Below are 15,103 nucleotides of genomic sequence, written 5' to 3'. Positions count from 1 at the left end.
AGAACTCCATTTTTGGTCACTTATTCTAATTTGTCATCTTTGATTGAGGACAAGCAAAATGCTGTTTGGGGGTGGTTTGATAAGAGCCCAAAACTGTAGTTTTAACCCTGTAACAGTCATACTATTAGACCAATTATGTGAGTAATAATTAAGAGTTAACACTGATTACGTGTTTTTATGCATTTCAGGCTTCAAAGTCCATTATGTGCAGAAATATGCCACTTTAGCGAGATAAAGGAGCAAAGGTCGGTTACTAAGGAGTTCCGTGATTAAAGGCCAAGATTCAAGAAGACAAAGCCTTTCTAAAGCCCGGCCAAAAGTGAAAAGTCGACGCGTGCAGAAACAACACACAAAGTCAGTAGAACTTCCGAAGGCCATATCTTTGGACTCAGACCTCAGAATGGGGCCTACCTTATGTCAAAACAACTGTCTCGGAAAGAGCTTTCCAATGGTCCAAGACTTGACCCAATCAGAGGAGCAAAAGTGGACGAAAAGTCTGTTGAAGCCAACTGCAGCTGAATAGGCCTGTTTGGACTGAAAGAATTGGGTTTTAGGCTTGATTCTCTGGCCCAAAACATGGCTCCAAGCCCATGCACGATTTTTGGATCTAAAAGTATAAAAACCAAAGCTTAGCTCTTTGTTAATGGTAGATTTTTTAGTGGAGAATAGTGGATTTTTAGGTTAGAAAATAAAGGAGCTTAGAATAGAAAGTAGCCATTAGAATAGCTTCTAGATCTAGATTTAATTGTTTTAATTAAGTTTAATTTCAAATCCAATTCTTGTTTTAGATTAAACTATTAGAATCATTACTCTTAATTAGTTTGATTAATAAAATAGCTAGTTGTTAAATTTCGATTCTTGTCATTTACATTTGTGTTAGATCTGATTCATTTATTACTTGTTATTCAATTCTTAGTTATTAATTAGATTTTAATTATTGTTTAATTTAGATTAGTAAATTTCAATTCTTTATATCATGTTTAGTTTAAATTTAATTAGAAATGATTTCGTAATGATTCTCGGCTAAACCTCCATTAGAGGGGGTTGAGAAGCCTTGATGAAAGCTTGATTCCGACTATCGTAGAATCGTCGTAATTTCCTTTCCACTCTAGAAACGATTAGTTCACCATGAGAATGGGTTTAATAATTCACATGCTAGTTATGAATTGGTAGGAATGCCATGTGTAATTAGGGATTAGGAAGAACCAAATTGTTCTCAGCGCAGCTTCAATTCGGATTACTTAATTTATTAGTCGTTAATAGGATTAAGTCGAAGTTAAGGTGGAATCAATCCCCTCTAACTCCTTATCATCGAATCAACGTAGCATTCCCATAGTTGTTCTGATAGTCGACTAGTGCATCTTGTGGGTAGTTGCATCGTAGTCTAGTTGCCTTTTCGTAAATCTCTCATTAGATTTAAAGTAGATTATTTATACTTAGAAAACATTATCATGCGGAAGGACTAGGAGTGGAACGAATCACTCTACTCCACTATATCTCATAGGATTGAGAGTAGAATTCTTTGATAATATAGGCATAATAAAATAGTGTGTAGTTTTACTTTCGTATAGAGTTTCATCGCTTTATTTCGTAGGTAAAACTATTCAATTTTACTTATTATCAGTCTTCATAGGGAGAATCCACCGCCTGTAAGTTCGCACTGCTAAAGACAATCCAATCTCTGTCTTCTGCTACCCCTACTCTAGCTCGCGGTCTGTTTGTCCCCTCATTGACTTGCTGGATGCTCGCAGTTCTTCTCACCCTGTCTCTATGAGCGTTATGACTCAGCACTTCACCACTGAAAATCACATTAATAGTTCTTAGTATTCAATCCTACCGCGGCCCACGCTCCTCATTCGATGTTGCCCTTACAAACTCTCTCATCCTCCTTTTTTCCACCAATCGTTGAACCATCCACTTTAGTGCATAACAGTTATCGGTCTCATGATTGCGTATCTGATGATAGGCGCAGAAAGGCTTATCAGGTAGTTCTCCTAGGGTGTTCCACAACCCTTCATATCCCTACAAGTTCTTAATCAATGACAATATTTTGCTCAGGGACCTATTCAGCGGCGTCACTTCTATCACACGGTATGGCTTATTTTCCTTGTTTTCCCTTCGAATCCCCTCCCGGCTTCTCTCTGCCCATGATGGGTATCCGAGGTACCCACCGCTCTCTTTTTTAGTCGTGTCCGCCTTTCTCCAATGATAGTACTGCCTTCCCGGCTCTCTTAGACTCCTTCTGCATACTGTCCTTATATCTGATATATTTTTCCACTCGCGGATATAGTAAATGCAAGGTTGCAATCTCGTTCTTCGCCACCGACTGGTGTACTCTTGTTCCTGGCCACATCCCTCTTTCAAATGCGATCACTGTAGTTCTATCATCCAGGTTCTCGACGCTTCAATGTCTCGGCCTTGAATCGACACAGATACTCCCTCACTGACTCTGCTGATCTTTGTCGAACATTGAATAATGCCGCGATATCCACCACCTACTTTTTTTGGTGTATGAAATGAAATATAAACGCCTGTTCCAATTCCTGAAAGTTTCTTATGCTTCCCGCTGGTAACCGATAATACCAGTCCTACGCCTTTCTCTTTAGACTAGTCGAGAACATCATACATCGCAGTCCATCAGATCGAGATTCCTGCCATAGCGGCATCTGCTGCCGGAAATGGAGGATGTGATTTGCTGGATCTCTTTTCCCATCGTACCTCTCGAACCTAGGCTAGTTGAAACACTTTGGGACCTTTGACGCCCAGATGTTGTCCGCTAATAGGTTCTGATTTAGCTTTGGCCACCACCGACTAGTCCGCTCCCCTCGACCGCCGTCCTTTGCCGGTTAGCTTCCCTGTCATTATTTATCATCTCTTGCACTTGTTCAACTGTCAAGCCGACTACTGGGTTTTCCACAAGATTCGGCCCATCCTCTTCCTCCTCCGCGTCCTCACTTGCCTCTCCGCCTGTCTCTTCCTCTTCCCTTTCCATCTCCCTTCTCAACTCGTCATTCTCCTCTCTTAACCTCCCGATCTCTTCTCTCATGAGCCGAATCTCTTCTGCTTCTTGCTCCTCTTTTCTGTCTCCTTCTTCATCAACCACCGCCTCTGGCATTGATTCCTGCACCGCCACCCTCTTCGTTCTACCTACTTGCTTCTTAGGTGCCATTTCTATCTTGCTTTTATGTCCCCACAGACGGTGCCAAATGTAAGAACCTAAAATCTCAATCAAGTAGTTTGGACTAAAAACTTAAGATTACAAACACCCAATCACTCTCTCCTTTTTTCACACTCTTTCTCTTTTTCCTTTCTTCTTACTGTGCGGCCCCCCTTTTTTGTCCCTCTCCCCTTCTTTTTATACCCCTTTCCCTCGTATTTGGATTGTCCACCTGTCTTCCCATCTATGGCCCTCCTTTTTCCCGTACCTAGTCCATGTCCGCAATCTAGGGTTCCGTAGCTGTGCTCTCATGCTACCTAGGTTATCTTATTAAGCTACCTTCCATTATGTGTCCCGCTGGCTTAGTCACTTTTCCTTTATTGGGTCACCCCAATCTAGATCGTCCATCTCCCCCTTCATCCCTCGGTTCCCTTTCCCACCATACATATGCCACATCCGCTGTCTATGGTTTTGCAGACACGATCCCGTACTCCTTGCCTTCCTTTACTACATTGCTCCCCTTCCTTCTCCCCTAAGTCCACTATCCACTATTAGGCCACTACATTTTTGAAACTAAACATGTTGGTTAAAACTTAGATAACCTATGAAATTTTATATTTGCATAGTTGTTTAACCTATGCAAATTTGTATTTATATATAAATTTTTTAATTACACAGAAGATTAACCTATGAAAATTTTAATCCGCATAAGATGTAGGAGTTCTTTTTGTTCAAGATGGAAAATGACTATTGAAAAAAATGAAAAGACTTTCAATTCTAGGAATGAACTAGCCATTGGCACCGTACTAACTTTAAAATTTGAAGAAGCTCGACTTTTGATTTTCATGTAGAAATTTAAATTTTACAGAGTAGTTTGATATATGAAAATTTGAATTTACATAGTAGTTTGATATAAGAAAATTGGAATTTACATATGAAAATTTAAGTTTGTATAGTAGATTTGTGAACAAAACAAGCCCGATGAAAAAACGTATAGAAATATATTTTTAGAGTTTATGACTATTTAGTACCACGTACTTTCAATTTTTTCCCTAAATGGTACCTGTACTTTGTTTCTCGCCTATTAGTAATATGAACTCTTAATTTGTTTCAATTTAGTACCTCCGTTTGTTTTCCATCTCAATCAGTCCAATTTGTCTAACGGGGACCTCACGTGTTTAAGCACGCAAGCTGGGTTTCTCTAATTAGCGCTAAATAACTGAATTAGCCCAATTAGTTACGACAGACATAAAAAAAAAAAGAGTACCTAAAAAATAGAGAGTGGACTGCAAAAGATCTCCATTGCAAAAGAAGGAAAGATGAAGCTAATCACGAGTTCTTTTTTCCAAAAATGAAGGTAATTTAGATTAAGTTTATCACTTTGATTAAGTTTAAGTTTTATAATTAAGTTTTTGTTGAATATATGAAGGTAATTGTTGAATATCTTTTTTGATGAACTAGTTGAGTTTCTCCACTGAATCACTCACTAGTTGTGTTTTTCTCTCTTAGGGCATCCTCATTTTTCGTTTTTTTAATGCTTTTCAAGTTTAAAACATTAAAAAATGGTTCTTTGAGGTTAAAAGATGTGAAGATTGTGTGGAAGTTACTTGTGGTTGTACTAGTCAATGTTATGGTGATGCTATAGGGATGCTTAATGTTTATCCTAATGGTGAACTTTTCATCTCTTGTCAATGTACTCCTAGTTGTGAGGAAGGTTTGTTTACATCTTTTGGACTAGTTTTTTTTTTCTTCTTAGTTTGGAGTTTTTGATGTTGGGTTTGTTAGTTTCATGCATTGCTTGTTTTTGTTGGTTTTGATTATGTATTGGAGTTTATAAGCTTTTTGCATGATGTCTATTTTCTTATATTTTTTGTACTTGTAAGTGTATGTAGTTTTGTCTCAATGATGAAGATTCTTTTTTGAGAAGAAGCGGTATAGAGTTGTTTGGGTCATATGTGATTGTTTCTGGTTCATTTGCATGAACTTGGTTTTTGATTCAAGAGAGCTTTTTTGTGTCTGTTTAAGATATATGTGAGATGTTTGTTGATGAAAAGAGGTGTTGTTAGGTATTTTTCCTGATCTGGGTTATCTAGTATGAGTGAACAAGTGAATAGCTATGCTACATTTATGCTGCATGGATGTTTTCTTTGGATTTCATTAGACTCCTCAAGTCCACCTGAAACATACCCTAATGCAATATTCTATTGTTGAGTATGGTTGTTTGTACTACCTGTGCTTCTTGATGAATTTTTATGTGTTAATTCTCTTATGTTATGTTTTTTTTTGGGTGGAGGATTGTTGATAAAACTAAGAAATTAAGTTTATCCTTAGAGGCATGAGATATTGATTTTTGGGAACTTGATGAATACACAGAATTACAGCTTGTTTAGTTTTCTTTTTGGATTTTTTTCCCCATTTTTTGACAATTCTTAATTTGTAGGCATACGTATGCTATTGGACTATGGCTAAATTGTTTCTACATATGTAATAGGCCATATCTTCATAAGTTTCAAATTTTGATGTTAGTACATGTTTTGTTCATAGGTTGAATGTCAGATTTGTGATGAACTTGGACACTCAGCTACTGAGTGCCAATTTCTATACTCTCCATGTAAAGAAGCTACATATGATGGTATCCGATTGTTGGGCATATCGCAAACAGCTCGCAATCCAGGAAGGAAATACTTGAAGTGTCAGCATGCTACATGTTAAAGTTATTTGCAATGGTTGGATGAAGTTGTTTATGAAAAACTTTCTGGGATTGGATCACGCACGTCAACAAACGAATGCTTTAAGTGTGGTTAGGCAGGCCATTGGATGCCCGATTTCCCTTGGGTAGACTACGAATGCAAGAGAAATGACTGTAGGGGAAGGAGGACTGTTAAGATTAACAAGTATGGATTAAATGTTGGAAAAAGTACTTGAAATGCAAAAGATGTGGGGGATTTGAATGGCTTCATGATGCACTAAAGATGGAGGCAAGAAAGAAGACAACCACTTTGGTTGCGGAACCCATTGTTACCCTAAAAATGACCCTGTCAGAATTTTCAAAACTAAATATCAATGGATGAACATATAATTTGGAATGCAAAACTCTGTCAACTTAATCTTTAACTTCTGTCAGAGTTTTAGCTTTGTAATGGACATGTAATCTGTTAGAGTTTTGTTATTTGTTAGACATGTAATATGACATAAGTTTTTGTGGATTGTAAGGCATGTAAGACTAGTTTCTTAGTTAAAGGATTCTCTGGTTATAGTTTACAAGTTATTATACAATTTATAAGGTGTGAATTCTTAAGAGTAATTCTTAATATAGAGAGTTAAGTTTGTACTTGAACAGATAATGTGATTTGACTGGAATTGTGAGATGTATTGTTGAGTTTTAACTTGTAGAGTTTTAGCTATTCAGACAATGTATTGGAACTGTGAGATGTACTTGAACAGACAATAATAAGCAGGATACAAAACCCCGACCCTGTCAGAGTTTCCTTTCGTAATTCTCTGTTTCCTTTCGTAATTCTCTGTCATGATTTGGAAAGTTTTAAGTGCTTGTTAGACAAGTACATTTTCCTTTCAATTATCTTGAATGCCACCAAAACCCCGACCCTGTTAGAGTTTTAGATTGAAACAACCCAAACACATCACCAAAACTTGCAGATATACATATCTATGAAACCTCAACCCTGTCAGAGTTTTAACTTCTGACAGCCCAAACACATCACCAAAACCCCGACCTTGTCAGAGTTTTAGATTGAAAACTTAAATAAACTGAAGCCCTTGTTTCACAGAACTAATAAAACTGAAGCCCTACTCTTTCACATAAAAACTGAAGCCTTATGACATAGAAACAAAAGCCCTCTGACATAAAAACTGAACTCACCTACAAGGGCTTAAATTGAATTCAAACGAACAATTTCTCTACAGCTATTAAACTGAATTTCATAAACTCCAACATAATCCATACACCAAAAAAAAAATGAAATGAAGAAGAGAACTAGAGTACTGAACAAAAAAAAAAAAAAAAAACAGTCGAGTTGCAATGACTCGATCTACTAAAATACTCAAAACACAGTCGAGTACTCAACTACATACACCATCTTTTGGCATTCCCTTTACCACTAGGTACCTTTCCTCTTGTCTGAGTTGTAGGTCCACTAGCTATTGACCTTGTCTGAGTTGCAGGTCCACCAACCATCTTCTTTGGAGTTATTTTCTTTGTAGTTATGGTATTTCTAGTCTGTCTAGCCATTGACCTTGTCTGAGTTGCAGGTTGAGCTAATGATGCTCCTCTGACATAACTTCTTGATGATGTTACTCTGACAAAACTTGTTGATGATGCATTAGTTCGGGTATCCACTTTAGGCATTGGATTAACTGTTGCTGGCATGGATGTAGTATTAGTAGGATATGTTTGTTCAACTGGTATTGAATCAACTGCTGCTGGCATGGATGCAGTGTTACTAGGAACTGATTGTTCAACTGGGATTGGTATAAATGCAATGTTACTAGGAATTGATTGCTTAACATCTGTTGAAGCAACTGGATCAAGTGGAGCATTCCATCTACCTCTTTTCTGACTAGGAAGCTATGAACATAAATAAATAAGAAGTTAACTTAGCTATGAATATAAATGGACACAAAAGAACATACACAAACAATTACCTTTGTGAATATGGCACCATTTGGACCAACTAAGTTTAAAACACCTCTTGGTACAATTGGATTCTTGTACTTTCTCACCTGTTAAAATGAAGAAATTAAATAGCTTACATGTTTTGGTTTTCCTAATAGACCTTCAAACAACATAAAATAAATTTTAAAAAGGAATACTTACAGGTTCTGGGGGTATTTTTGTAACAACATTATCTTTGGCTTTGGCTTTCCTTTGGGGAATACTTACAGTCTCATGTATGACATCATTCATTTCCATATTCATGTAATTACCAGTCATTTCTTCATTCATAGGAGTGTCATCATTCACTTGGTTTTCCTATAATGAAAGTTAGTGACTACTCAAAGTAATTAAATAACTAAAATTTAATTCAATTAAGTAACTTACAGGTGCATTTAGTATCTCTTTACATCCTTTCCTGTTGTGGCCAACCTTCTTACATCTTTGACAAGTCATTTTTCTACCTTTTCTACTAACAACATCTGCTTTCTTACTTGGTTATTCATGGAAGTCCTTCCTCCGCAACTTCTTTGGCCTGCCTGGCATTCTCCTATTTTTGGGTGGCAAAAACTTTGCAACCTTGGTATTTATCCAGAGATTCTCACCATTCATGGGTCTGGGAAAGTGTGAGTATGCCTTCTTCTTGCTCTCAACAAAATATCAGTGTGCAACATATTTCTCAGGTTCATCTCCACTATTAAACATTGCAACAATGGAATGACAGCAAGGAATTCCACTGAGTTCCCACAGTCTCCAAGTACATGTCTTATGTTTCATGTCCACTTTATAAGCTATCGTATCCCTTTGATTTCAAACTGTTGATTCCCAAAATAAAATACCGTCCAGTGCCTATTTTCCAGCTTGTTTGCCTCTAACTTTTCTCTAGCTCTAGGGCATATAGTATCCTCCCATCCTCGCATCATATATACTATCTTGACCATTCTTTCCATCAACTTCATTCTAATCTCCTCAAACATAGAGATTATTGGTTTACTCCTAGCTTCAACAATTGTACCATTAAACACTTCACACATGTTGTTCTCAATAGCTTCATAAGTAGAGTGAGTTGCAAAAAAGGCCCTTGACCATGCAACTGGATTCTTATCCATCAAGTATGTATGTGCTGCCTGGTTCACTTTCTTTAACTCCTCCATAGCAGTATCAAATTCTTGAGGTATACTAGCTTTACATGCCTTCCAAAAAGCAAGTTTGAGCTGCAGCCCACAATATTTTTTCTTAAAATTTGCATAAATGTGTCTAGCACATGCCCTATGCTCAGCCAATGATAGGCACAACTGTAGGGCCTCAACAAGTACTTTCTGTTGATCTGTGATAAATGTGCACCCTTGTCCATCTATCTAAAATATTAAAATCATTAAGCAATCTGTCAAGGAACCAACACCAAGAGTCTTTGTTCTCACTCTCCACTTGTGCCCATGCAATAGGGAACATTTGGTTGTTCCAATCCCTTCCTACTGCAGTCAGAAGCTCACCCTTGACAAATCCCTTTAAAAGACAACCATCTAGACCTAATACAGGTCTACATCCTTCCAACCAACCCTTCTTCAAACTATGAAAACAAACATATATCCTCTGGAAATGACCTACTGGTAGTGGTGCATCCACATCCATTGTACTGGGTTAGGCCTATCAACCTCTATTTTCACTGTACTACTTGGATTAGACCTTAAGATTTCATGTGCATAGTCAGACACCTTGACATAATGAAGCTCTAAACCCTTGTCAACACCACCTAAAACTTTCCTCTTGGCTCTCAGACATTGTGTTGTAGTTACTTCTAATGCAAATTTATTCAAGATTTCAGCCTTAAAGTCTGCAAGCTTCTAGGTTGGATTAGCAAGTATCTTATTGTAATACCTCTTCGTAAGCCACTTAGAATTCCCCATTTTAACACTGTAGTTTCTACCACACTTGTGTACCTTTCTCAATGTTTTGATTTGAAAAGTTGATGAATCTTGCATGCGGCCTCCATGGACACTTTGGAGCACAAAGAGCTAGAAGTTGTGTTGCCCTATTATTCTTATACCAAATGGAAAAACCATTTGCAACTGAGAAGTTGCTCAAACACTCCTTCAAATGTTGAGGAGAGGTAAACTTTAGCCCAACTTCAGGCACAAATGTAAACATGTCCTGTTGACCGAGGGTTGTAAATAGGGTAATTAGCTCTTGGGTTCCCCCTATTGACAACATGAGTGTCACACTCATAATCTAATTTTGACTTAGGAGTGTCATAATCATCACTATTAGCATACTTAGTATCATAACCATCATTAACATGATAAATAGGTACATCCACAACTTCATTATGTGGGTTAGTCATTAGTTCAGTACGTGGTTTAGTCATTGGTTCAGTAGGTGGTTCAGTGATTGGTTCAGTGGGTGGTTCAGTAGCTGTTTGTTTACCTTTTTTGGAAGCCAACTTCTCAGCCTTCTTTTGTGTATTTTATACCATAACCTCTATCAATTCTTCATCATCAGTGGCAAAGTCTAAACTTCCAGCTTCGCTGATGTCATCAACACCCCTTTCCTCTTCAAACTCATCTTCAACCTCAAACTCACACTCTTCTTCTTTATGGACAACATACACATCAATGCTTCCATACACAGTAGCTTGGTTTAACATTTCAGAAATAGATCTTTCATTGCCGATTAATTTAAGACCTTCTGCTAGAAACAACCCAGGATAATGATAACATACTTCCAATAATTGTAGTTGAGTACATAACCCAATTGAGCAACCTTAGCATGAAGATCATACAAGTTCATAGCAGCAGGATCAAGACCATAGTACACTTGCTTATACCCAGCTTCATAATGCAATATTGGCTCCCAATAGAACAAACCACCATGGTGTAATTAATACTAAGTTGAATGATATAAGCTTTTTACTACGTTAGAGATTGACTCTCTAATTTGGCGAAAGAGCGAATTCAAAGTTTCCTTACTCACGATCTTCGTGTTCGTAAAGTTGAAATAAGGATTCGAACCAACCTAAAGTCTACGACAACTACAATTTGGTTTTTACTCTTAGGGAACTAGTGAGTAAGTTAATACAAATACTAAGTTTCTTTCCTACACAAACATTAAAGAAGAACATTAAGATTAGAAATCATGAAACTAAGACAAAATACAAATTGCTAAAGAAAAAGGTGGAGAGCCAATCCTCCTCATGTGAAACTAACTTTTTGATGTTGATTAGAATAGGTTCATTTGATTCTTCCTAGACTCATAGACAAGCCATAATGGAAGAAAACTTGATCCCTTGCATGTATGGCTCATCTCTAAGCTAATACATGTTATGTTAAAGTGGAACCACGTAATGACTTATCTTTAAGCTCATCACTTTGATTCCTAACTAGACACTACACCAACTATCATTTTGGGATAGGATGTAGGTCTAGTTGTTCTTCATAAACAACTAACCAATCCAACAACAAATATTTTCCCTCACATGAGTTGGATTAACTCCCCTAAAGGGAAGTTAGCTCATGATCCTTGGGACAAAGGATTACTAGTTAGAAATACAAAAAGAGAGAGAAAAAGAGAAAAAAGAAAACTAACTATCTAAACTCACTTGATTTTTATTTATTTCTTAGAAGAAAACCAAAGTTTCCTCCATTAAAACTATTACAAGCTTTTCTTACAAAACTAAAACTAAATAATAAAAATGGCTAAGGAACTAAAATAATACAAGGTAAGGAAAAAAAGTCAAGGGAGTAAATGGAGTGTCCCCCCCCCCCTTGTTTTGTTTTCTTCTCCATATGAAAGACATCTCATTTCCTCCCATGTGAAACATCAAACCACATTTACTTCATTTTTATCCACCACATTAAAACAAAGTGACACCTTGCCTTTTTTTTCACTATTAACACCTAATCTAATTAATTACATGCAAGGTGTCAACTTTGCACCAATAATTTGTCATTTTTGTCTTGACATGCTCTATGATTGATGACTCATCCAATCTTGTGGGCCTGCATAGTGGGTCCTATGTGTAGTCCAGTGGCGGTCCAGGTCTTTGGGCAATTTTACAACTTCCCGCCTATGCGTAGAGTTCATCGCCCTGATTGTCTGAGCAGCTCACTTGTTGCATTCGGAATCCTGGTTCAAGAGGTAGGAGCTTCGGAAGTTTGATGCTTCTGTGAGGATTTGGAAGAATTCATATATATGTCGTTCCTCGTGCTTTATCGCAGGTTTAAACCATATTTCCATGTTTACTGTGAATACCTGCAAAAGTATGAAAACATATTTATTTCATGATTATTAAACACATAGTTAACCAAATTTATATGTCTCAACGGGGTTTCATAATACACTTTTGGGTGCTTATCACACTACCCCCAAACAGTACTTTGCTTGTCCTCAAGCAAAGAAGAGACATTAAAACAGATAAGTGGCAAAAAATGTGTAGTCCTAACTAATTCTCGTTTCGCAGAGTGCGGTTGCATTGACCATATACAACAAGGCCTTAAACCACTAGGAATTTCCTAGTGGACAAGTTATAGCCTCGTGAGAGTTTTCTAGAGAAGATACTCACAAACTTCATTTATACTACAACGACTCAGTGACAGAAACTCCTTTCCTAAATTAATCTCAGATATCCATACATCTCCTTAGCAGGGAACGAGGATTGATTTCTTTGAAACTCAAGTTAATATGTATTCAATAATTAAAACATCTACATATGATCATGCATGCAGTGAACTTTTCATTGAAATGTACTAGCGAGGGTTGTTTCAAATCCTTTGGAGAGTGTACCTAAATGGGTTCTCACAGGTATGTGTCAAAACACAATTTCACTCAAAAAATTTCCACTCAGGTTTTGTTAACTCTAGTGTGCAGTGGGCACACGTTTCCTCACATCTCAATGATAGTCAGAGGAGCCGATGTCGATCAATCACGTCTACTACTTATTATCACACCACCCTACTCCTAATTGAGCTAAAGGTCTTTATTAGGTATTGTGGGGCTTAGGTGATAGTGTACAAGAAAATGGAAATGGATAGTCAAAATTTACGAGTATGAGAGAATAGGGTCTTCATATATTTACACTAGAGAAATCCTTGTTTTCTTTCTTTCTTCTAACTGAGTTTTCCAACCTTGCTTTTATTTTTTGATGTGAATCCAATGCTCTAGTGCAAGACAGTCCTACATTAAGCTACAAGAATATTTTTTCGCTTCTATTATCTATCAAACAATTCCAATATTATTTAGAAAAACCTCATTGATTATAAAACCTGACAAGAAACTTAACATGAGAACGCCGTATATGAAGCTATAAAGATACAATATTTTACTTAAAAATATAAAGTTTAACCAACCCCATAAGTTAAAATCTTAATGTCAAAAACTTGTTACACTAAAAACACTACGTTAGTTGTTACCTTGAGCAGATCAAACACTTAGTTAGAAGCGAGAACAGCAACGACATCAAGCACCTTCAAAATTTTAGAATATTGAACCCCAAATCATGAATTCAACAGAGAATGATTAAAAGTAAGCAAATTGATTCAAAACCAAAGCATTGGAAATTCAAAGCAACAACCAAGAAGAGAAATTGGTACCTTATGAATAGAGAACTGGAAAAGCTATAAGCTTGTTTGATATCTGAATTAGAACCTTAAGAAACAGAGATAAACTTGTTACTTGGAAACTTATATATCAATCTTTAACGAAATTTTATCAAAATGTCATTTTTTTTTTCATTTTAAAAACAAACTTTTACTAGATTCTTTAAAATCAACAAAATATACAACAAGCAGCAATATGTTTAGATATAACAATTGAAGAAAAAAAATAGAAAATAACAAGTTTAGATATAAAACAAATTATTATTTTAGAGTTGGATAATTTAGTGAAATATGTTTGAAATTAAAATTTTTTTATGTCGGTATGAAATTTGTAAACCCTAAACCTCAAACCCCCAAACTAGTTTATGATTCACAATTTGAAAAAGAAAATAAAAAATAACAAGTTTAGATATAAAACAAATTATTATTTCTAATAATTAAGTGAAATATGTTGGTACGAAATTCGTTAACCCTGAAACCTGAACCCCAAACCCCAAACTAGTTTATGATTCACAATTGAAAAAATAAAATAAAAAATAATAAGTTTAGATATAAAACAAATTATTATTTTAGATTTTGACATGTTTAATTACATTATTTTAGATTTTGGCATGTTTGATTACATGTTTTAACTTGGTTATATATATACTATGTCATAACAGATAAATAGTGCAGAGTGCATGTAATTGTATTGGAGTAACTAATTGTGTTGTTCCTAACCCAATTTTTTAAATCGGATTTCAATTTTCCTAATTCAATTGGGATGTGTTGATAATTGATCATTACTAATTCAATTTTGCAGATAATTGTTTAAATAAATTATTGTACAATTACGGTCGATTAATGATTTGTATTATAAGAAAAGTGTTCGGTGTTTATGTATGTATAAGAAAAGTGTAATTGGTGTTTATGTAATCAATTTTTATTGGTTAATCGGGCTAATCATTGGTTAATTTGTAATTTCCTTGGTTTTTATAACTTCTCAATTATTTTAGTCCAAACGACATCACCACATCGACCCATAGAAGCCCTAAACGATATCTTCAAGCCGTTTACATGCACACTCAAACGATGTGACCAAGGGGGCCATGGAATTCTAGAGAGCCAAGTTTTAAACGGCAGGCTCAGACCGAGTTCGTGTACTCTTAAACGATGTGGTGAAGTCGTTTGCATGCACACTCAAACGATTTGGTCAAGACGTTTAAGTGTATACTCAAACGACATTGAGGGATCGTTTGAGTGCACACCCAAACGGCCCGAGGGGTTCGTTTTGGCGAGACCGGTTGAATTGGTTGCTGGGTTTGAGCTTTGATGGCAAACTTGTAATTTTTTTTTTTTTTTTTTTAGGAATTGCCCAATCCAATTTGATGAGTGCCCGATAAGAAACTGGTTCTAACCAGTTTTTTCCGGATTTTTTGTTCGGATTTTGGGTGTCGTGCCCAACATAAATTCAGACCCTAAATTACCCAACACAAAATGGGGTCTGTCAATAACAGGACAGACCCTTTAGTAAATACCAAAAGAAAGCCTGCCAACTTCCTATTGTGCAAGATCAAAAGTAAGAGTGTTATGATCCCTTCTGAGATTTATTTACGTATCGGGTCTTTTCACTCCTGCACTAATACTTTTTTGTTTTAATTATTTATTTTTTATTTGTTCATCTCTTTAATCCTTAAAAGTTCG

This window comes from Coptis chinensis, chromosome 1 (assembly GCF_015680905.1).
Source record: "Coptis chinensis isolate HL-2020 chromosome 1, ASM1568090v1, whole genome shotgun sequence".
NCBI classification, from domain to species: domain Eukaryota; kingdom Viridiplantae; phylum Streptophyta; class Magnoliopsida; order Ranunculales; family Ranunculaceae; genus Coptis; species Coptis chinensis.
Note: the sequence above shows the minus strand (reverse complement) of the source record.